Source organism: Canis lupus, chromosome 10 (genome assembly GCF_048164855.1).
Source record: "Canis lupus baileyi chromosome 10, mCanLup2.hap1, whole genome shotgun sequence".
Taxonomy (NCBI): domain Eukaryota; kingdom Metazoa; phylum Chordata; class Mammalia; order Carnivora; family Canidae; genus Canis; species Canis lupus.
The window spans coordinates 49,734,683-49,758,761 of NC_132847.1; the positions used below are offsets into that span (position 1 = coordinate 49,734,683).

The 24,079-nt window shown below is 37.2% G+C and overlaps 1 pseudogene; it reads right to left on the reverse strand.

The window, feature by feature from the left end:
* Positions 1-7,321: 7,321 nt before the first annotated feature.
* Positions 7,322-24,079, reverse strand: part of LOC140641037 (chorion-specific transcription factor GCMa pseudogene) — a 70,487-nt pseudogene continuing 53,729 nt past the window's right edge.

Consider the following 24,079-nt stretch of genomic DNA (forward strand, 5'->3'; position numbering starts at 1 on the left):
GGGCATACAAATGGTTCTTTCAAGGAGTTAAAGATGATAAGATACAAATGGAAAAATATTAATTTGTCAAGTGAGTTTGAGCAATGCTGTGTTAAATAATATTGAGCACATCTCTTTTGAATAATGCTAAACAGACTTTCCAATATATGAATGTTGTGAATTTCCCTGGAGCTTCTAGTAAACAGTTTTGGTGACACTTACTCAATGGCAAAATTTTTTTGGATTCCAAAACATATGTAGAAATAGCGTTCAATACATTTTGAAATCATAATCTTGTAGTCACTCATGTCTTTGGATTTTAAGAGAATCATATTAAATGAATGATTGGCAAAGCAAAGCCAGTTTAAATACTTACAGTTTTCTAATTATGTTCAATTGGCTATATAAATTATATGTTTTTAAATTACTTGCCAAGTCTTTCGTTCATACCATGGTGTAGGTTTAATTCACCTAATCAATTATACTTATGTCCGTAAATTTCTGAATTTAAATAATACCTCTAGGTATTGCTAAGTAACGGTACATAAGCAAAACAGCAACAACCTGGTTCCTCAGGTGGGAGGATAACTAATCAAATGTCTGACATAATGACATTCCAATGATCTCTTAATTCCATCAGTTCTTCACAAAATCCCTTAAGTTTCATGCTCTCAAGGTCATAGATTTTTTTCCATCTTGAATTAAATATACACAATGTATCACTTCTCATCAGATGTACTAGTTTTAAAATGGAAATTCTATTATTCAAGGCAGGAACTCATAATTGTGTTTCTAATAGCAACACTAGTCACTTTCTGATGTTGGCACTGATCTCTTTTCAGTTCATCTCCCACTCAGTATATGATGGAGCATTTACTATGCATTCTCCTGGGTGTACATAAGTATCAGACTACCTGTTCTCATAGATAATAATAAAACTATGCTCAAGTGAACTTTTGCAGCAAGGCAGCAATCTGTGTTTTCAAGTCACAGATGTTAAAGGGGAAAGTAAAGGATGTGAACAGGATTTCACATGTAGATAAATTTGCCTTTTAGTTATATTTAAGATCCTAGGGAGGGGTTATGCAAATAAAAGAAAATGCAAATTGAGAAAATGAATTCAGAAAACTACCATATACTTTGTTATGCCCAAATATCTCCAATAGAATCAAATTTTTCCAATTTAGGACAATGGAAGGGAAAGCCAGTCTCCATTAATAAAAGAAAGCAGAAATTCACATATTCATTTATCCACATATACATGCATTATGTATGTATGAATTCATCTACACATATAGATTGTCCTGAGGCATAGTAAAAAGCATACTAACTTATGTAATAATCACAATGGCCCTTTCAGGCAGACATTATTCTCACTTAAAATGAAGAAAGGGAATATTTAAATTGTGTAATATTCAACATCAATATTTCAACAGACATTGGTTGCTTAATCTGTAAATTCATGTCACCAAATTCCTTTTTTTAAAAAATACAACTCTAATTTTGATGAGTTATTGGAATATGTATGTTTCCTGGTCCCTCCCCAGACCAAGGGGTTAAATGTTACTGGAAACCAGTCTTGGTAATTCTATTCCTCTGATCATAGAGATGACATAGCCTAAACTAATGAGATAGAAAGGAGAGTTTTAGGAATATTTTCTTTGCTTTTATAAGCAACACAAAATAAAGGCTATCTTTTAGGCTTTGCACATATTTTTGTTCAGATATGATGTTGAGAGCTGGTATATCCAAGGAGCAACCATACAACACATGTCAAGAGAATTACATAGAAGTTGATCAGACTCTTGTATCATTAACTTACTTTATATTAATTGTATTAACTTATCCTATAACAGATTATCTCTGGACATCTGATTATTTGAGATTATAGGTATCTTTAATATATCATCAGAATTTCTTTTACTTTCCAGTAGAAGCACCTAACATAGACACTAAATGTTGGAAAAATAACTTAAAACAATGACTTGTGATTCAAATTAGTGGGTTCTTGACTTTGCAAAATGTTAACTTATTTTGACATTTAACATCTACATATATATTGAAATGGCATATTGATTAAAATAGGGTTTTTTTCTGATTTTCAGTTCATATACTACAATTAATGAATTTTGGTGCTTATAAAGAACATACATATGAATAACCCCAGGCACCTCTATTTAACTAAAAGAAAACTTATACCCAAATCTAGTTAGTTGAAAAGCCACTTCTTTTGTCCCTATGTCACTAAGTAAAACTTGGGTTTAAACCACAGTGCTTGAAAAAAATAACTATGGTTTATCAGGTAAAAAATACTTTTATCTTTTATCCATATCATTATTAAGTTCTAAGTGGGTTAAATAATATATTATTTGATGAGATTAAATGATATTACACATATAAAATTACTGGCACATATTAGCTGCCAATAAATATTATTTTTATATATACTCTTTTTTATGCAAAGAATGTTCTACAAAATTATAATTCCAAGAAATGGGCTTGAGGAATGGGTACTACGGTTAAATATATTTGCACTAGACAATGCATTGTAGGTCTTTCCTTTAGAATTAAAAATCAACATGTTAGGAGAACCTGGGTAGCTCAGTTGGTTAAGTGTCTAACTCTTGATCTCTGCTCAGGCCTTGATCTCAAGCTCTTGATCTCAAAGTCCTGAGTTCAAGTTTCCCATTGGGCTCCACATTGGGTGTAGAACCTCCTTAAAACAACAACACACCAATATTAAAGTCTCTGAGAAGTTTCAGAGTACCAGTATCTGTATTTATTATCTATTGCTGCATATTTTTGTTACTTCAAAACTTAGCATTGAAAAACAATAAACGTAATATCTCCCACAGGTTCTCTGGATCAGAAATCTGGGAACAGTTTGGTTAACTGGTTCTGGATCAGTCCCTGGTGAGATTGTCACCTGAAGGCTTGACTGAAGCTGGAGGATCTGATTTCAAGATCGTTCATTCACTCATCTGGCAAATCTGTGCAGATCATTGGCATAAGGACTCAGTTGTTACATGGATCTCTCCACAGAGTTGCTTAAGTTTTCACAACATTATAGTTAAATTCTTTGAAAGCAAGCAATCTATAGAGTGAAGCAAGGAGAGAGCTACAATGTCTTTTATAAACTAATCTGGGAATTTACACATTTTTGTCATATGCTATTCATTAGAAGCCAGTGAACTCAGTACAATCCATTTTGATGAAAGCGAGTTTTAGCCCCACCTCTTAAAGGGAATAATAGAAAAGGATTATGGAGATTAGATAGATAGATGATGATAGATAGATAGATAGATAGATAGATAGATAGATAGATAGATAGATTTACTGAGAGGAAAAACACATTAGTGGAGGGAGGGGCAGAGGGCTAGAGACTCTTAGCAGGCTCCACTCCCAGCATGGAGTCGCCTCTAGGGCTCCATTTCATGACCAATAGATCATGACTTGAGCCAAAATCGAGAGTCAGATGCTTAAACAACTGAGCCACCCAGGCACCTCTAGAACTCTATTTTATTTTTATTTTATTTTTTTTTTAGAACTCTATTTTAAAATGACATGGTTCTAAGAATTCCCTCTAGGTACTATTGACCTAACATAATTCTTTTTTTTTTTTTCACTTTTAAATTGTGTTTTACATTTTATTATTTTATTTATTTATTTATTTATTTATTTATTTATTTATTTATTTATTATTGGAGTTCAATTTGCCAACATATAGCATAACACCCAGTGCTCATCCCATCAAGTGCCCCCCTCAGTGCCCGTCACCCAGTCACCCCCACCCCCTGCCCACCTCCCTTTTCACCACCCCTTGTTCGTTTCCCAGAGTTAGGAGTCTCTCATGTTCTGTCTCCCTTTCTGATATTTCCCGCTCATTTTTTTTCCTTCCCCCTTTATTCCCGTGAACTATTTTCTATATTCCCCAAATGAATTGGACCATATAATGTTTGCCCTTCTATGATTGACTTATTTCACTCAGCATAATACCTGCCAGTTCCATCCACGTGGAAGCAAATGGTGGGTATTTGTCGTTTCTAATGGCTGAGTAATATTCCATTGTATACATAGACCACAGCTTCTTTATCCATTCATCTTTCGATGGACACCGAGGCTCCTTCCACAGTTTGGCTATTGTGGACATTGCTGCTAGAAACATCGGGGTGCAGGTGTCCCGGCGTTTCACTGCATCTGTATCTTTGGGGTAAATCCCCAGCAGTGCAATTGCTGGGTCATAGGACAGATCTATTTTTAACTCTGAGGAACCTCCACACAGTTTTCCAGAGTGGCTGGACCAGTGCACATTCCCACCAACAGTGCAAAACGGTCCCCTTTCTCCACATCCTCTCCAACATTTGTGGTTTCCTGCCTTGTTAATTTTCCCCATTCTCACTGGTGTGAGGTGGTATCTCATTGTGGTTTTGATTTGTATTTCCCTGATGGACAGTGATGTGGAGCATTTTCTCATGTGCTTGTTGGCCATGTCTATGTCTTCCTCTGTGAGATTTCTCTTCATGTCTTTTGCTCATTTCATGATTGGATTGTTTGTTTCTTTGCTGTTGAGTTTAATAAGTTCTTTATAGATCTTGGATACTAGCCCTTTATCTGATAGGTCATTTGCAAATATCTTCTCCCATTCTGTAGGTTGACTTTTAGTTTTGTTGACTGTTTCTTTTGCTGTGCAGAAGCTTTTATCTTGATGAAGTCCCAATAATTTTTGCTTTTGTTTTCCTTGCCTTCATAGCTGTATCTTATAAGAAGTTACTGTGGCCAAGTTCAAAAAGGGTGTTACCTGTGTTCTCCTCTAGGATTTTGATGGATTCTTGTCTCACATTTAGATCTTTCATCCATTTTGAGTTTATCCTTTGTGTGTGGTATAAGAGAATGGTCTAGTTTCATTCTTCTGCACATGGCTGTCCAATTTTCCCAGCACCATTTATTGAAGAGACTGTCCTTTTTCCATTGGATAGTCTTTCCTGCTTTGTCCAATATGAGTTGACCAGAGAGTTGATTCTCCATTCTGTTCTATTGATCTATGTGTCTGCTTTTGTGCCAGTACCACACTGTCTTGATGATCACAGCTTTTTAGTATAACCTGAAATCCGGCATTGTGATGCCCCCAGCTATGGTTTTCTTTTTTAATATTCCCCTGGCTATTTGGGGTCTTTTCTGATCCCACACAAATCTTAAAATAATTTGTTCCAACTCTCTGAAGAAAGTCCATGTTATTTTGATAGGGATTGCATTAAACGTGTAAATTGCCCTGGGTAGCATAGACATTTTCACAATATAAATTCTGCCAATCCATGAGCATGGAATATTTTTCCATCTCTTTGTGTCTTCCTCAATTTATTTCAGAAGTGTTCTATAGTTTTTAGGGTATAGATCCTTTACCTCTTTGGTTAGGTTTATTCTTAGGTCCCTTATGCTTTTGGGTGCAATTGTAAATGGGATTGATTCCTCAATTTCTCTTTCTTCAGTCTCATTGTTAGTGTATAGAAATGCCACCTATTTCTGGCATTGATTTTGTATCCTGCCTCACTATCGAATTGCTGTATGAGTTCTAGCAATCTTGGGGTGGAGGCTTTTTGGGTTTTCTATGTAGAGTATCATGTCATCTGCGAAGAGGGAGAGTCTGACTTCTTCTTTGCCAATTTGAATGCCTTTTATTTCTTTGTGTTGCCTGATTGTTGAGGCTAGGACTTCTAGTACTATGTTGAATAGTAGTGGTGAGAGTGGACATCCCTGTTGTGTTCCTGATCTTAGGGGAAAGGCTCCCAGTGTTTCCTCATTGAGAATATTTGCTGTGGTTTTTTGTAGATGGTTTTTAAGATGCTGAGGAATGTCCCCTCTATCCCTACACTCTGAAGAGTTTTGATCAGGAATGGATGCTGTATTTTGTCAAATGCTTTCTCTGCACCTATTGAGAGGATCATATGGTTCTTGTTTTTTCTCTTGCTGATATGATCAATCACATTGATTGCTTTACAAGTGTTGAACCAGCCTTGCATCCCAGGGATAAATCCCTCTTGGTCATGATGAATAATCTTCTTAATGTATTGTTGGATCCTATTGGCTAGTATCTTGTTAAGAAGTTTTGCATTCATATTCATCATGGATATTGGTCTATAATTCTCCTTTTTGGTGGGGTCTTTGTCTGGTTTTGGAATTAAGGTGATGCTGGCCTCATAGAATGAATTTGGAAGTATTCCATCTCTTTCTATCTTTCCAAACAGTTTTAGGAGAATAGGTATGGTTTCTTCTAAATGTTTGATAGAATTCCCCTGGGAAGCCATCTGGCCCTGGACTTTTGTGTCTTGGGAGGTTTTTTTTTTTTCTTCCAGTTTTATTGATATAATTAACATATAACATTGTAGAAGTTTAAGATGTACAACATAATGACCCTATATATATATATATATATATATATATTACCAAATTTTTACCACAATAAGTTAATATCCATCGCTTCACCTAGTTACAATTTTTCCCCTTGTCATAAGAACATTTAAGACCTACTCTCAGGATCCCTGGGTGGCGCAGCGGTTTAGCGCCTGCCTTTGGCCCAGGTCGCAATCCTGGAGACCCAGGATCAAATCCCACTTTGGGCTCCGGGAGACCCAGGATCGAATCCCACGTTGGGCTCCCAGTGCATGGAGCCTGCTTCTCCCTCTGCCTATGTCTCTGCCTCTCTCTCTCTCTCTGTGACTATCATAAATAAATAAATAAAAATTTTAAAAAATTATTAAAAAAAAAGACCTACTCTCTTAGCAACTTTCAAATATACAATACAATATTGTTAACCAGAGTCATCATGTTGTACATCTCCAGGACTTAATTTATCTTAAAACTGGAAGTTTGTAGCTTTTGTTTGCCTTCACCAAATTCTCGCCCCACACCCCACATCTGGCAACCACCAATCTGATCTGTTTCTATGAATTTGGGTTTCTTAAGATTCCATATGTAAGTGAGATCACACAGTATTTGTCTTTTTCTGTCTGACTCATCTCACTTAGCATAACACCCTCAAGGTCCATCCATGTTGTCACAAGTGGTAGGATTTCCTTGCTTTTGTGTGGCTGAATAATAGTCCATTGTATATGTATATATGTATACACACACACACACACACACACACCATATTTTCTTTATCCATTCATCTGTTGCTGGACACTTAGGTAGTTTCCATACTTTGGCTATTGTGAATGATACTGCAATGAACATGGGAGTGCAGGTAGTCCTATTTTTAATGTTCTAAGGAACCTCTATACTATTTTCCATAGTGTCTGCACTAAATTACATTTCTGCTAATAGTGTACAAGGATTTAGATTTGGATCATCTTAAAGGACAGAGGTTTAGAAGCATTTCATTGTTGTAGTAATCCAAACCCATGCCCCTCATTTCTTCATCAAAATCCCACTTACGGCTCTTGCCTGTCAATGAATATTGATGGTGGGGATGGGAGGTATCGGTAAAGAGAAAGGGGTCTTCCTGAGGTGAATGGAATGTGGTGGAAGCAGCTGCTAAAATCCACATGCAGTCTTTACGTTCTGTCTCCCTTTCTGAACTCTGGGAAATGAACTAGGGGTGGTGGAAGGGGAGAAGGGCAGGGAAGGGGAGTGAATGGGTGACGGGCACTGGGGGTTATTCTGTATGTTAGTAAATTGAACACCAATAAAAAATAAATTAAAAAAAATAAAATCCACATGTACCTTCTCTACCTAAAGCTCCCCCCCTGGATTTGGCCATAATGGACAATAGCTACTTTCAGCTGCAGGTGGTTCCACTGGAATCTGCTGGGTAAAGGGTTCTGAAGAGTTCCAGGAGGGGGAAAGTCATAAGGCCAGCTGGTCAGAGGAAAAGGATAATTGGGACAACAGTTGTCATTAAGAGAATTTCTCCCCAAAGCAGTGTTTTTATTCCACGTTTGCCAATCATCGTAGAGAAGACTCCAGAAACAGGATGAAGCAGGTCCCCACTCTTATAGATCCAACTACTGGATAGTTTGCATTTCTCATAGAGCTTAGTGGGGCCCAAGGTGGAAGTGGGGTCTGCCAAATGAGTGGTTCCCCCCAAACAATAAGTCTTGGAGAAGAATAAGCAATCATTCAGTGACTTCTGCTGGGGAGGCTTAGCTATTAAAGGTCCACTGTAACTACCAGGCAATTGGACGCCTTCCTGGAAAGACCAAGTTAAAGGTAAACTTCCCCAACTTTGAGTTTCACCTGAAAGAGACTTTGTCTCTGGGCGCCCCTTCAGCTTTAAGGAGACAGAGGAAGATGCTGTGTGTGCTTTCTTCGTTGTTCTTCTTGCCTCGGCTTCCAATTTAGTTTCTGGTTTTGGATGATCGTGCTCTCCTTTTGACTGGAAGAATATGAAGCATCCCTCGTGCCTCCAGAAGTTGGTGACCGGGAAGCCCCCATGGCCTCGGCAAGGAATCAGCTTCAGAGGCCCATCACAATTAGGGCAGCGTTTCCTCTGCTGCTTCTGCCGGGCTTTGTCACAGATGGCAGGTCTCAGGTACGTCTTGCGGCCCTCCTCGGCGGAGCAGTCGCGGCTGCACACCACCACACCCAGGCAGGACTTCTTGAGGACGCGGGAGTTGTGGTTGTTGGTGTTGCACATGGCCCAGCTGCTCAGATGCCGTTGTGCAGTCCTGTCCTCAGAGCTGTAGATGTGCTTCTCATAAGAATCTGGCCATTCCTGGAACCAGTCGGTCTTTTTGACATTCCACAGGTTTCCGTCTATTCAACCTCTGGCAGAAGTGGTGGAGAATTTTCCTTTCAAAGGTGTTTCATACAGTGGGATCAATCCACTCTTGAGTCGAGCAGCTTAGACCTGGAGACTGTATTCTGACATTGTTGCAGGGTGGGTAGGTGGGTGGGTGGGAGTTCTTCAAGTATTTTCTAAATTACTTTCATTTTAGGGATGCTTGGGTGGCTCAGTGGTTCAGAGTCTGCCTTTGGCTCAGGGCGTGATCCTGGGGTCCTGGTATTGAGTCCCACATCAGGTTCCCCGGCACGGAGCCTGCTTCTCCATCGGCCTTCTTTCTGTGTCTCTCATGAATAAATAAATAAAATTTTTGTCAGGTTTCAAGGTTTCCTTGATGAAGTTGTCCTTGAAGAGACTCGAGGTGAACTTGATGAGGCTTGCTTGGAGATTTGGGGCAAAGCAAAGTGCTGGAAAATAAAAATAAAAAAAAAAATAGGGAGGAAGGGAGATGGAAAAACTAGAGAAAAAAAGTGTTACTTAAATAATTTGGTCAGTTCACATTGCCTAGACCACAAGAGGCTGACGATCTCAGCGAACCTTTCTTTGTTTTAGAAAAATTATTTAGAGCATGTGCTGTCTCTTGCCTTCAGGAGAACCAAAGGCTGTAGTCTAGATCAAGTTATCTTACCTGGAAGGCCTGTCTTGGGAGGTTTTTGATGACTGCTTCAATTTCCTCCCAGATGTTTGGCACATTCATGTTTTCTATTTCTTCCTGTTCCAGTTTTGGTAGTTTGTGGTTTTCCAGAAATGCATCTATTTCTTCTAGATTGCCTAATTTATTGGCGTATATCTGCTCATAATAAGTTTTTAAAATTGTTTGTATTTCCTTGTGTTGGTGGTGATCTCTCCTTTTTCATTCATGATTTTATTAATTTGAGTCTTTTCTCTCCTTTTTAATAAGGCTGGCTAATGGTTTATCTATCTTATTAATTCTTTCAAAGAACCAACTCCTGGTTTTGTTAATCTGTTCCACAGTTCTTCTGGTCTCGATTTCATTGAGTTCTGCTAGAATCTTTATTAACTCTTCTTCTGCTGGGTGTAGGATCTATTTGCTGTTTTTTCTACAGCTCCTTTAGGTGCAAGGTTAGATTTGTATTTGAGTTCTTTCCAGTTTTTGGATGGATGCTTGTATTGCGATGTATTTCCCCCTCAGGACTGCTTTTGTTGTATCCCAAAGATTTTGAACAGTTGTATCTTCATTCTCATCAGTTTCCATGAATCTTTTTAGTTCTTCACTAATTTCCTGGTTTACCCTTTTATCTTTTAGCAGGATGGTCCTTAACATCCACATGTTTGAAATCTTTCCAAACTTCTTCTTGTGATTTAGTTGTAATTTCAAAGCATCTGGTCTTAAAATATTCAGGGGACGATCCCAATCTTTTGGTATAGGTTAAGACCTGATTTGTGACCCAGTAGGTGGTCTATTCTGGAGAAAGTTCCATGTGCACTTGAGAAGAATGTGTATTCAGTTGCATTTGGATGTAAAGTTCTGTAAATATCTGTGAAATCCATCTGGTCCAGTGTATCATTTAAAGCTCTTGTTTCTTTGGAAATGTTGTGCTTAGAAAACCTGTCGATTGTGGAAAGCGCTACATTCAAGTCACCAAGTATAAGTGAATTATTATCTAAGTATGTCTTAAATTTGGTTATTAATTGATTGATATACTTGGCAGTTCCCACATTCAGGGCATAAATATTGATGATTTTTAGGTCCTTTTGTTGGATAGATCCTTTAAGTATGATATAGTGTCCCTCTTCATCTCTTACTACAGTCTTCGGGAGAAACTTTAGTTTATCTGATATAAGGATGGCTACCCCTGCTTTCTTTTGAGGACCATTTGAATGGTACATGGTTCTCCAATTTTTTATTTTCAGGCTGTAGGTGTCCTTATGTCTAAGATGAGTCTCTTGTAGACAGCAAATGGATGGGTCTTGCTTTTTTATCCAGTCTGAAACCCTGTGCCTTTTGATGGAGTCATTAAGCCTATTCACGTTCAGAGTTACTATTGAAAGATATGAATATAGTGTCATCGTGATACCTATTCAGTCCCTGTTTTTGTGGATTGTTCCCTTGGACTTCCTCTTTCTATTACAGAAGCCCCCTTAGTATTTCTTGCAGAGCTGGCTTGGTGGTCACATATTCTTTCAGTTTCTGTCTATCTTGGAAGCTCTTTGTCTCTCCTTCTATTCTGAATGAGAGCCTTGCTGGATAAAGTATTCTTGGCTGCATGTTCTTCTCATTTAGGACCCTGAATATATCCTGCCAGCCCTTTCTGGCCTGCCAAGTCTCTGTGCAGAGGTCTGCTGTTAATCTAATATTTCTCCCCATAAAAGTTAGGGATCTCTTGTCTCTTGATGCTTTAAGGATCTTCTTTATCTTTGGAATTTGCAAGTGTCACTATTAAATGTCGAAGTGTTGAGTGGTTTTTATTGATTTTAGGGGGGGGATCTCTCTATTTCCTGGATCTGAATGCCTGTTTCCCTCCCCAAATTAGGGAAGTTCTCAGCTATGATTTTTTCAAATACATATTCTGGACCTCTATCCCTTTCGGCACTCTTGGGAACCCCAATTAAACATAGATTTTTCCTTCTGAGGCTGTCATTTATTTCCCTTAACCTATCCTCATGATCTTTTAATTGTTTTTCTCTTTTTTCTTGTTTCCCTCCTTGCCATCAACTTGTCTTCTACGTCACTCACTTGTTCTTCCACCTGGTTAACCCTTGTCATTAGGACCTCTAGTTTGGATTGCATCTCATTTCATTGATTTTTAATTTCAGCCTGATTCGATCTAAATTCTGCAGTCCTGAAGTCTCTTGAATCCTTTATGCTTTTTTCTAGAGCTACCAGTAGCTGTATAATAGTGCTTCTGAATTGGCTTTCTGACATTGAATTGTAATCCAAATTTTGTAACTCTGTGGGAGAGAGGACTGTTTCGGATTCTTTATTTTGACTTGAATTTTCCCTTCTAGTCATTTTGCTCAGTGCAGAGTGGCCAAAAACAAGTTGTACTGGGAAAAGGAGAAAAAGAAGAGAAAATATAAAAGAAAAAAAAAAAAAGAGAGAGAGAGAAAAGAAAAAAAAAGGACGGGGGGGGAGCAAATAAAAAAAAAAAAAAACAAGGGGGAGAATTGTCTGATTCTATATACTGTAAATCCCTCGACTTCCCCTGGAACCTTCCAGTGCTGCTTGGTCAATAACTTGTTTTTCCCCTGTCCTTCTAACTGGTCTTCTGGGGGAGGGGCCTGCTGTGCTGATTCTCAGTTGTGAGCACTTGGGGGAGCTGCTCAGCCCCTGCCTGGTGCAGGGCTCAGTGGGAGTTGCTTATCCTGTTTATCCTGTGAGGCCACTGTGAGGCTCAATGGGGTTATTTATCCTGTGAGGCCCCAGGAGGAACAGCAAAAGTAGGTGGCCAGCTCTCCAGCCCTGGAGTCAGCTCCCGCAGTAACTACCGCAGCTCGCAGGGGCCTGGATGCTCCGGGGGCGGGGGCGATCTGCACAGCTCCGGGCCGCCCAGCGGCAGGAGCGGTCCTGGGTCCCGGCCTCTGCCTGTCCCGCGGGGAGCACGGGATCCTGGGCTGTGTTCCCCGTGCCCTGAGCTCCCGGGCCTGCGCTGCTGGAATCGCACTCCCGGGCCACGCAGCCCCCTCCGCGCGGAGCTGCCGCCGGAGCCCCCTCGAGCAGCTCCTGGGTCCAGCCCTGCACGGGCTGCAGCCCTTTAGGGAGCTCGGCTGCGGGGTGTGGGGCGCTCTCCCCAGGCTCAGGTGTCTGTTAGTGCCCCCCAGGAGCCTGAGGGCATCCCCGCCCTCCTGGGTCCTGCTCCAACTCCCTGCGGGCCCCTTTCCTCCCGGGAAGGTTGGTGCAGCTCCTGCTCCTCCGGGACGGGGCTCTCCTGTCCTGGGGACACTCGCCCCGGCCTCAGCCCGGCTCCTCGTGGGGCCCCTCCCCCTTGGAGGCCTTTTGTTTCTTTATTCCTCCCACCTCCCAGTCTTCCTACCTTGATAGAAGCATGAACTCTTCTCTCTGTAGCATTCCAGCTGTTCTCTTTAAATCTCAGGCTGAATTCCTAGGTTTTCAGGATGATTTGAAGGTTATCTAGATAATTTGGTGGGGACAGGTGACTTGGGGACCCTACTCTTCCGCCATCTTGCCCCCTCCCCCACTCTTCTATTTGGTTTAATTAAAAGAAATAAATGAGGAAATTGGTCATGAGAAAATAAAGAGACTGAATATTTCTAAGTTATTTAAGCAGTTTGATTATTTGTTTTTAAATACTTCTTGCAATTATGTTTGTACTTCACTTGCTTCTACTAATTTGTAAGCATTATCATGATCTGAATTATCCATCATGATTTTGAACTATACAAATGGGCATAAAAAGACACATTTTGGGGGCCACTTTCTAACTACAATTTGGCATATATTGTTAATATTTTTAAGTTTTAAATGGTATTATTAAGAACACTGACTAGGGCCATTATTCTGGAATGTGATGGCATTATAGGAGGAGGAAATAAATAGTTATTATAGCAGAGTGATTTTGTTTTCTCATAAGCTATTAGATTAGTAAAATGTGATATTTGTTAATAAAATACACTCCTTACTGCAAGGCCAAGGAATACCCAGATTAACAGAATCCTAAAGATCCCTTACTCCTGTCTGTTACCTAGAATGTATAGCCTGAAGAGTTTCCTTGAAGACTTTATATGTCTACTTCCTGGTGGGGAAGTGCTTAGGAACTTAAATAAATGTTCCTGTCTTGAATAATGAGTTTCAAGCAGCTTGAGTTCCTCATATCTCTCTCTCTCTACAATGTACATATTGACAAAGTCATAGTCACTTGAGATCCAGGATCATTAGGAGATTTTTAATATCTGCTATCATCAGAGGATAATAACTAGAAAAACAGCAAGATGTATCACACAAACATAAACACACACAAACACAGGATGCACTCACAGGAATATAGGGAAAAAATAAAACACAGCTTCACATTCTCTGTTTTTTAGAGAAGACAGAACATAAGAAAACCAATTATTAGACTTTAACTATCCTGAGATTTCAGTTGCTTTCTTTATCTACTGTTTTCTTCCTTACTCAGGTTTTAGCTATTCTGTGCCCCATGTAGCCCCATCACCAAGAACTATACCTCTGGGAAATGACAATTTTCCACAAGAGCAATTTTTATGTCCAAAAGACGAGGGGAATATGAGAAGAATGGCTGTTGCTGTTAAAGTATGTCCTCAGGATTATAAACTGCATTATGCAGTCATGAACTTCAGTATTAATGTCATTTAACCTTTGGCAATATTAGTCTAGAGAGGATCTTGTGAAGGATGGTACATTAACTTTTAGAAGTGATGGGCTGTGATATTCCTGCTGTGATACTGAATGGCAAAGGCTGAACTTCAGCACAGCCTTCTAAAGACATAAGATATTTTCTCTCCACAGGGCAAAGCTTACATACAAGAGGGCAGAGCTGTGAATTCAGATAGTTCGACCTGTCTTTTGAACAGTAGGACATAATGGTGCCATTTTAAAATGGATTCTATAAAATATCCCACTTTCCTGGTTACTGGCCACCATATTTTTAACTCTTTCATCAATCAATTTTTTTATGAACCTGAGAACCCACAGTGTTTATATAAAATAAATATTATTACTGCAAAATTCTAGACATTTCCAAACTATTTAGAAAAAAAAAAAACACTAAGCAAACAGTTGAAACATAATGAGATTAAAGCTTTAGTAACAGTTTATACAAATTACTGAGAGAATAGAAAAAGTAATTATGTGGTTGGACCAAGGGGTGAAGAAAGCATTTCTTCTAGGGAGATTAATGACCAAACTGACCGGTAAGGCAAAGAACAAGGCAATGAATATGGACCCAGAGTCAGATCAAAATTAAATTACTGCTCTTCTATTTTCTGAATGACTTTTGACCTATTATTTAACCTCATGGAATTTCAGTCAACTCAGACTTCTAACAAATACTCCATTTCTTCGTTTTTATGTCCTGGCAGCAACTTAAAACAGAAATTCTATGTAATTCCAAGAACTGTAAAGTATGTGTCCTAAAATTTCTCTGCATATAATCTTTTTGTCTACATGACCTATAACTTAGGGCAGACTGTCAGCACCTCACATCTGAGTTAGCACAGATTTCTAACCAGGCAGTTTGATAAAAGCCCTCCTTCTGCCATGTAACATTCTCCACCACGTCTTTCACATGATTTTTCTGAGAAATCTGTCTCATTATATAAATTTTGCATAGAAACTATGAATGACTATTAGGTTTTTTTTCATGATTAAGTCAATACTAACATAGCAAACACAACCATTCCTACTTGATCCTAGTTTTACCTTTTCTCTCTTTTTAAAAGATTTAATAGCTATTATGGTTTAGTTTACTTTATACTTATATATCTGCCTTATTAATTATACGTTAGTCTTCTATTTTTGAAGGCATAATTAAAAAATAAAACACGGCATATATATATAATATACAATTTAATGAATTTGGACATATGCATACACTTGTGGTAACCATCACCACCCTCATCAAAGTAATAAACATATCCATCATCTCCAAAAGTTGCCTTGTGTCACTTTCCCTCCTCCTTTCAACCACTTCTTTAAACCATCTGCTACAAACATTCCTCACTGTACCAGCCATAATAATAAATTATACTACCATTTATTGTTTTCTCTATGTCAAGTACTCTACTAAATATTTTACCAATTTTTCATTCTTAAAAGGAGTTTTAGGTTAGTGAATATATTTATTCTAATTCCACTGATGAAACCAAAGTGTATCCTTAGCTGTACATCACTGTAAATACACTGATTTGAGGTCCTTTGAATGTCCTTATTTCCACATCCATATAAATTTCATGTGCTCTTCTTGATAAGTATTTACTCAATTCTACAAATATAAACACTTCATAATTGGGCTCAAGTGCCTTCTCTTCCAAAGAGGTTTTCTTTATTCCCTGATTGTGTCCACATTGAGATCTATGCAGATATCTATTGCAGGCTCCTTCATCAGCATGTAATTATCCTGAGGGTAGGGGTGCTAAAGCTTTATCTCTTTATTACATGGAAAAATATCTCTAAATATTTGCTGAATTAATTTAGTAAATGATTATAAAACTTTTATAGAATCATGTTAATTCGTCTGTCCCACATACTTCTTAACCATCTTCTCATGTGTTCTCCAACACCCTATTCAGTCCCTTTTCCATACATATGACTAGATGATCCTTATAAAGCATAAGTCAAATTAAATTTATATTTTTCTCTTGCTCAAAAATTTGCTATGGTTTACTGTTACATTTATAAAAAAAAAAAATCTACTCAGTCCTTCAAGAGTTAAAACATGCAGCCTCTACCACTCCCTGACCTACTCTTCCCAACTTTTACTCACCTATCTTGAAGACATTCCATTATCCTCAAGACATCCTATTCTCTCTCTGTTCTCTGAACATGCCAAAGTTATCGTTTTTCTGACAACTGCAAAATAAGTTGTAATGTGAGTACGAGATTATCCTTGAAGAATAACTGGAATAGGACAAGTGAGGATAACACACATGGAACATGTTAAAAGTGTGCAAATATAATGGTTAGAATTTAATCACCTATTGATATGGAGAAGGGAGTATTAATATCAATGATTTGTTTGCCTTGAATGACTAAATTAATAGCATTAATACTGAGTCTTACAGAATTTCAAGAAAAGAAGCATATTTAAGGGCTAGAGTTTCAGGGAGGATACTATTTTAGAACTATTGTGTTCCAAGTGTCTATGAAGCATCCTATTAAAGATAGACAATCTGGACTTGGCTACAGTTTCCTGGAACTAAGAAGATATGGTAAAAGGGAAATGTATCTGAAGCATTTGAAATGGATGTGATTATCCAAAATATTTTTAAAATAAGAACGAAGTTAACAGTAGACATGGGAGAAGTAATAGGAACAACAGAATGAGTGAGAGGTCCCTTTTGAGATATCTTCTGCAATGGTGATCATTCACTCCAAAAGGCAAGTACAAGCAGTGTTCAGAATGGGCAAGAGATAGAGATCAGGACAGATGCTGCCTATGAATGAATGCACACTACTGCTCCTTTGTGCCCAACTCTATGATTTTAAGTCTCAAAGAACAAAGGATCCTGGAATACAGGCAGGATATTGGAGAGCCACTTCTCTCCATCTACTATGCAGGATCCCTGTCTCCTTTCTCAATGTAATTTCATAAACACTTGAAAATTTTCCACATGCCAACCGCAGAACTACATAGTCATCTTTTGCCTTTGTGTAGGCATAGCTCTTATGGCTCCAATGTTCTTTCTCTGTGATAGTTGATTTTTACCATGTATTTTCCAAGTGCCATTGAACTCAAAAATATTTTGGCCCTGGGCAAATGTGTATAATATTGGGCATCTGCATATAGCCTCTCTTGAAGAAGCCACAGTTTGTAAAATGTTACCAATGAATTTTACTGTATTATTGTACAATTAGGGATGGGGATGACAGGATATATACAATATATATACAATCATGTGTGGGGTGTTTTTTTTGGCAAAGGATAAATTTAAAAGAGGTTAACAATTACTAGTACTATAAAATGCACAGGAAGCTCTAGCTTTGTGAGGTTTAAAAAATAAAAAATAAAGATCATCTTGAGAAGAAATATATTCTTTTACTTCTATGTGTTCAAATGTAATCCTCACTGCTTATGAACAACTTTTGCCAAAAAATAAAAAAATAAAATATCCATTGTCATTCCTAGCAATTGTTACAAATATGGTTTTAAGGTTTCTAAATTCAAGTTGAAAAAAAAATGAAAAATACTTTTATTAAAAAAGACAAAAATATTTTCAAGTAATTATTTGAAATGAAAGTAGAAATATGTATTATCTGGACAGTATCTGTAGTCCATTACAGAAGTGAAAGCCCAACTTGCTAAACTGCCTTGAATTATTTGAGAGGTTAATATTATTAACTAATTAATATTAACACTATCCTTGGGACCAAAGCTGATGTGCAATAGCTTAATTTGTGACTAACTGGTTCTATACCTTGAGAATAGTTGAACATTTAAAGGGACCAACCAATGCCTTCAGTAGGTAGTGTTTTTAAAGAGTTTCCTGGGACTCAGGGTTCTAAGGGTACAGGAATGTCCTGTCACTCATCCTTTGAATGCCACAGAAGATGAAAAGCCAATATTGACAATACAAATATCATTTAATTTTAAGTCATGCCTTCTTTAACAGATATTATATCTGATCTGTAATGAACCCAGCATTTTAGACTGAGTGGAATTGGACCTAGAGACGAAATTTCAAGCAAATATTTTGGATCATTTGCAGAAATACATAGGAAGTTCTGAAGTATACCCTCACTAATCACTTGATATAATACCTGGAATAGTGAAAAATGCGATTTATAGAAGTGAAGTTCAGTTATGTTAGAGCACTCCCAAATAAATGATATAAACCTTCAAGAAAAAAAAAATAAGTAAGGATAATGATAATACATTTTCAGTTTAAGCACTTCATTTTATGACACAACGAAAACTTATTAAATTTCAATGGAAACACCTTAAAAAGTTCCTATGTCCTTTTCCTTGTTATATTGAAAATATGAATTCAGACACACATGTTCAAAAACTAGGTGTACAAAAAATTTTTCATGGCAGTGAATGATTCACTAATTGGTTTTCTGTTAGAAACAACATGAAAATCAGCTTCCTTAAAGTTTAAGGTTCTTTTCCATAAGAAAATTTGACTCGTTCTTCTCCAATAATTTAAAAGCTGGAAAAAATCTTTCAAGACCTAAAGGAGACAGGTAGGGCAATAACATCAACTGCAACTGAAAAATAAAAGTGTCAGGTTGAGAATAGACTGTAAGAAAAAATGCATTATTCTTTGTAATGGAGATCAGCATTTCCTAAATCTAGATTCAACCCATATGAAATGCTCTGACAAAAAAGAGCAGTAAGGGGTTAGTTTAATGTAACCAAATAGTTTTAATAGTAAGAAGAAAAACTGTACTAATTTCCTAGACTATCAGTGATAGTGATCACTGAGTTAAGAAATCAGCTTTATTTTTTAAATTGTGAATTTCTAAGCTTATTTGACCACGGATCTCTCTTTTGTTCATATAACAACTGTATTACCACCCTAAAATTGTATTTGGCAGACATATGTGAGAAACATTAGGCCGCCACATTCAGAAATCATTGAATTCACGATGAAATTTGCTAATGGATTTCCATTTGGATAGAAGTATATTTCTAGCTTTTTGGACTTATTTCATCAACTCTTTCTGTGTCTTCACTTCATTACCTCCTGTGTCTATGCTTCCCTTTGTGTTTTCAGTATTATCATCTAAGCCTAGACTTGTATTTCCACAAATACAGAATTTTAGTAGGAGCTTAAATGGTCCTAGGTCCCCAAATTATTTCCTTCTCCATCTGTCTTAACCAAAGCTGAAATAGTTACACACACACACACAATCTTCATGGCAAACTCTTGCTCAAAAGACACCAATAGATAACTATTAGTAACATGGTCAAACTTGATCAGTTTCCATTTCAACCTCATCTCCCCATTCGTGCCCAAATAGATAGTGTTAGGAAGCCACAGCAGTCTACTCCTTACACTACGAATATGTCATAGTTAGTCTTCCTGAGAAGTTTTGATATACACTTCCTCCCTGTCTTGTATCACTCTTTCAGATCTTGGGGTCCTACTTGCTGAGCTTTTTTTCAAATCTAATTCTGACTCATAACAATGACTTCCTTCTTTGAATCCATCATACTTCTCTCTATGCCAGCTGTGCAGCATTTAAATAGGCTTTGCCTTGCTCTATGTAATTGTTTCTTTACAGTATTTCTTGAATTTTAAAGCACTATCTTTCACTAAATCTATTTCCTGGATTTTACCAATCCAGAGTTTACTTCTTTGTATTTATTCACTAAACAAACATTGAGGACATAATATATTCTAAAAGTCTGCCAAAAGTCCCCTGAAAATTCACACATAAAACCACCTTTTTCCTACTTTCCGAGAGCTCCTAGTCAAGTAGTGAAGATATAAAAAAACAGATAATTGTATTACATTGTATTCCCTTGTCACAGAGCCACACATAGATGAGGTAATCTATGACTTTATACAGAGAGTGACAAAAATGTATTAAGAAGTCCTTATTTTCAGGCACTGTATAAGGCATTTATAGATAAATAAAGTGATATGCTCAATTAATAAGCATAGTGCCAAGAACATAATGAACACTTCTAAAAGATCTATTTTAATTTGCATTTTAGTTAACATTAATGCTACTTTAGTTATTTCATTCAGCATACCTGTAAGATAGTAGGTGCTTGCATCTTTTAAGATAAGGAAATTTGGCACAGATCTATTTAAATAAAATTACTTAGCCTAAGATCATCCAGCTAGCATTTAACAGATGTAGAATTTAAACTCCTCAGCTTAACTTTAGAATCTGTATTTTTTTCCTGTAAGAACTTTGACAATTGACATTTCCCTCAGTGCCATTCTTAATGTGTTTGAGTAAACACCATCTAATGTTCATATGAGGTAAACTTCTTATAATTTTCTCGGTCTCTCATTTCTTTTTTCATGCTCTGAAAGAAATGTTTCAACCAAGAGGCAGAGAATGAAAATATTGGTATTAGAGTATGGCTACCTTTTTTTCCCCCTTAGAATTTAACCTAACTATAGGGTTCAATCATATAGAGATCCATTTAGTTTGCTCTGAAAATAGTAGGTATCATTTGAGGAAATTTAACAGAGAGGTAAAAGACAAGATTGATTTGAACAGTAAGAGTATCATCCACCTACAACATTTTAAATCAAAACCGTTTATTTGAAACTGGTAGTTTGGCTTTTTAAATGCTGAGATAATCAGCTAATTTTCTTCACATTTTAGAGAATATGTGGATCACATGACAACTAAGGAGATTCCTTGTCCACTTTTTAATAGTGCAACATTCAGAGTCTCTCCAATTAGACCTAAAATGGCAAAAAGCTTTTGCATCCCACATCCTAGCCAATCATTAGTTCCTTAAATATTCAGTATAATCCTCATCAACCACAAAATAAGTAAAATCTGTTTATTAGAGCCACCCAAAAGTGGGTACATATGTCTTTTTATAATTAATATTATCAAATATATATAATTATTATTTTTAAAAGATTCATTTATTTATTTAAGAGAGAGAGTGAGCAAAAGAGAGCAAGCATGAGTAAAGGAGAGCAGAGGGAGAGGGAGAAGCAGGCTCCCCACCAAGCAGGGAGCCCAAAGTGGGGCTCTATCTAGGGATTCCAGGATCATGACCCAAGCCGAAGGCAGACACTTAACTCACTGAGACACTCAGGTGCCCTTATTAATAACATTTACCAACGATGTACTTCATGTCATGCCATGCATTAAACTATATTAATAAGCACTAGAAACGTGGTCTCAATTTTATTAACTCTATGAGGTAGCGATTGTTATTTTTTGTCATTTTATATATACAGAAATTGAGCCTTCATTTAAGATACCTAACCTAATAAGGGCAGCACCTCTTTATGGGCCATGTGTGTTGATACCAGAACCTGAACTTTTATTTATTTATTTTAGATTTTTATTTATTTATTCATGAAAGACAGAGAGAGCGAGAGAGGCAGAGACACAGGCAGAAGGAGAAGCAGGCTCCAAGCAGGGACTCAATCCCAGGTCTACAAGATCAGGCCCTGGGGTGAAGACCGTGCTAAACTGCTGAGCCACCCGGGTTGCCAGAACCTGAACTTTTAACCAGTTGTACATACTACTTACATAGTTGAGAATGTAGGCAGAAAGAATACATAAAAGAGGTTGTTGAAGAAGAAAAACACCTTTTGAAAATGTAGTCTCAGCTAAAGTTTTAGTTCTTACTTATTCCATTATGTTTCTGAGTTACTCAACTGAAATCACCCAGGTAAGCTCGGCTTGCTTTCAGATCCACACTTCTCTTCAGAGCACTGATATACCAGTGAGTGCTAGAGAGCTTTTCCCTAGCTATCTGATCTTTAGGATTTCAGAATCTCTGGTGTGGAGTCAGCTGTAGTTTCATTAGAAATATGGGAAATTTAAGATTTGTTTTTTATCAAATCGGATCAAAGGTATTGAGAAGCATGTCATGTTATTATGTCTGCCTTATAAGATTTGAGTCATTGTATCCAGCAGGAAAAAAAGTACATTCATTCTCTAGCAAGATCTTTTGGGCTTTACACCACACAAATCCAAAACAAACTAAGAAATAAAGTTCTGACTTTTTTTTTTTTTATCCACCATTATGAGACTTAAACCTTTATCTTTAGAGAAAAGTACCAATATATATTTTTCACTTCTGATGCTTACTCATGATAGAAGTATGTGCCCAGGCTTTCCTCACAGCCAATCTTTAGTTCAAAATAGCTCTAAAGCAAAATGAGTTTCACATGGCACACTGAAAGAGTTGTAGTATTAATATTATTGGAAGTTTAAAATAGGCAAATGACATCTGATTTTTATGTATAAAAAATGAATAGTTACTTTTTCTAAACCACTCAATCTACAAGACTCTGATTTCTGTTAGCCCTATCCCCAACTAAAATATTAAACAATGGAACATGCTGTTCCCAGTGTTTTTATCCTAGTAAGAATTTAAAAAGCACTACCCTTAAATTCCACTCTTATGAAACATAAGTCTGGAAAACTTGGTTTGCTGAAAAAAATATGAATGCATACATTTTCATAGTTTCATGGTTATAAATTCTTTTTATCCCTTTTATATCATTTACTTCTCACAAAGGCTTGTGAGTCAGACAAACATGAATCAGAACCATTGTATAGTCATTACTTAGGCTCAGAGAAGCTAAGGGACTTCCCTAGTGTTTACTAGGTTATAAAAGCAAAGACTAGAATCTACCCTAGGTCTTCTCAGTGCACTTGTTCATCTATTATTCAATATTACTCTTCAAAAGAGTAAATTTTTTGTGTAATGAATCCGTAATACTTACATAATTTGAAATATCAAAATGTTTATTTTAAGCCAAAACTACCTCATAACTTTTGCATACAATCTATACAGAGTCAAAAGGGTAATTTTTTGTAGCTCTTTTTAAATTTGAGAAAAATAAGGTCTAGGGACATCTGGGTGATTCAGTGGTTGGGCATCTGCCTTCAGCTCAGGGCATGATCCTGGGGTCCTGGGATTGAGTCCTAGGTTGGGCTCTTGCAAGGAGCCTGTTTCTTCCTCTGCCTATGTGTCTGCCTCTCTGTCTGTGTCTGTCATGAATAAATAAATAAAATCTTAAAAAAAAGAAGGTCTATTTATTTATTTTTCATTATTATTATTTTTTTAAAGATTTTAATTTATTTATTCATGAAAGACAGAGAGAGGGAGAGAGAGAAAGAGAGAGAAGCAGAGACAGAGGCAGAGAGAGAAGCAGGCTCCATGCAGGGAGCCCGACATGGGACTCGACCCCGGGTCTCCAGGATCACGCCCTGGGCAGAAGGCAGGCGCTAAACCACTGAGCCACCCAGGGATCCCAAGAAGGTCTATTTAATACCATAGGGAGAGATAGAATTGGCTGGTTAATTTTTCTATGATGTGGTCACGAACCATGGTTTATTTATTTAAAAAATCATCTACTTATGTTCTACTCAGGAGAAATACATAGCTATTTTGAAGCTTCAGATCCATAATAAATGTACATATTCTTTTTTTAAAGATTTTATTTATTTATTTTAGAGAGAGAGAGAAAGAGAGCGTGTGCACAGTAAGGGGAGAGGCAGAGGGAGAGAGAGAAGCAGGCTCCCCACTCAGCAGGGAGTCTGATGCAGGGCTGGATCCCAGGCCCCAGAGATCCTGACCTGAGCCCAAGGCAGCCACTTAAACAACTGAGCCAGGCATCCCTATACATTTTCTGTATGCTAATTATGCCACAACTGTACCAGTACAACTCTTATATTTTTTTAGTTTTAGAATTTTCTTGATTACTAATGATACTGATTTTTTTTCACATATGGTTTATACAGAGTATTAGAAGTTTAAAGTAAAATAAAAATTAACCTATCATAATGGTTGTGTTATTTTTAAAATGAAGAGGATATGAGTAAAATAGTCATCCATGTAGGTTGCATTATTTTTTGAGTAATGACGGCTTCCTTGGTTATTTAAATCATATTTTCACTTCAAAATTATTTGTGACCATTGCCATATTCCTAAATAGACTGTATTTTGCAAAATCCATAAATCCATTGACTTGTTAGAAGAGTTTTGAGAGCAATAT